We start from the raw sequence: 337 nt of genomic DNA on the forward strand, positions 1-337 counted from the left end.
CCTGCAGCTGCTGTGTTCACATGTCCTCTGCTGCCACCGCCTTAAATATGCAGGCCGCCGCCTCCAAGAGGAGGTGCAGACTGAGAGCCGAGCTCCGAGGTCGGAGGAGACGCAGACGGCTCGAGCTCTTACTGTAGAAATGAAGCCAAGTGTCTGAAGGTGGTTTCAACAAAAAGAACTAAAGTCTCCTCCAATAATCAAATACTGAGGTTTACGTTAAAAAGACATCCTTACTCATTCATTCATTCATTCAATCATTCATTCAATCATTCATTCAATCATTCATTCAATCATTCATTCATTCATTCAATCATTCATTCATTCATTCATTCATTCA

Source organism: Nematolebias whitei, chromosome 13, assembly GCF_014905685.2.
Source record: "Nematolebias whitei isolate Nwh7 chromosome 13, NemWhi1, whole genome shotgun sequence".
Taxonomy (NCBI): Eukaryota; Metazoa; Chordata; class Actinopteri; order Cyprinodontiformes; family Rivulidae; genus Nematolebias; species Nematolebias whitei.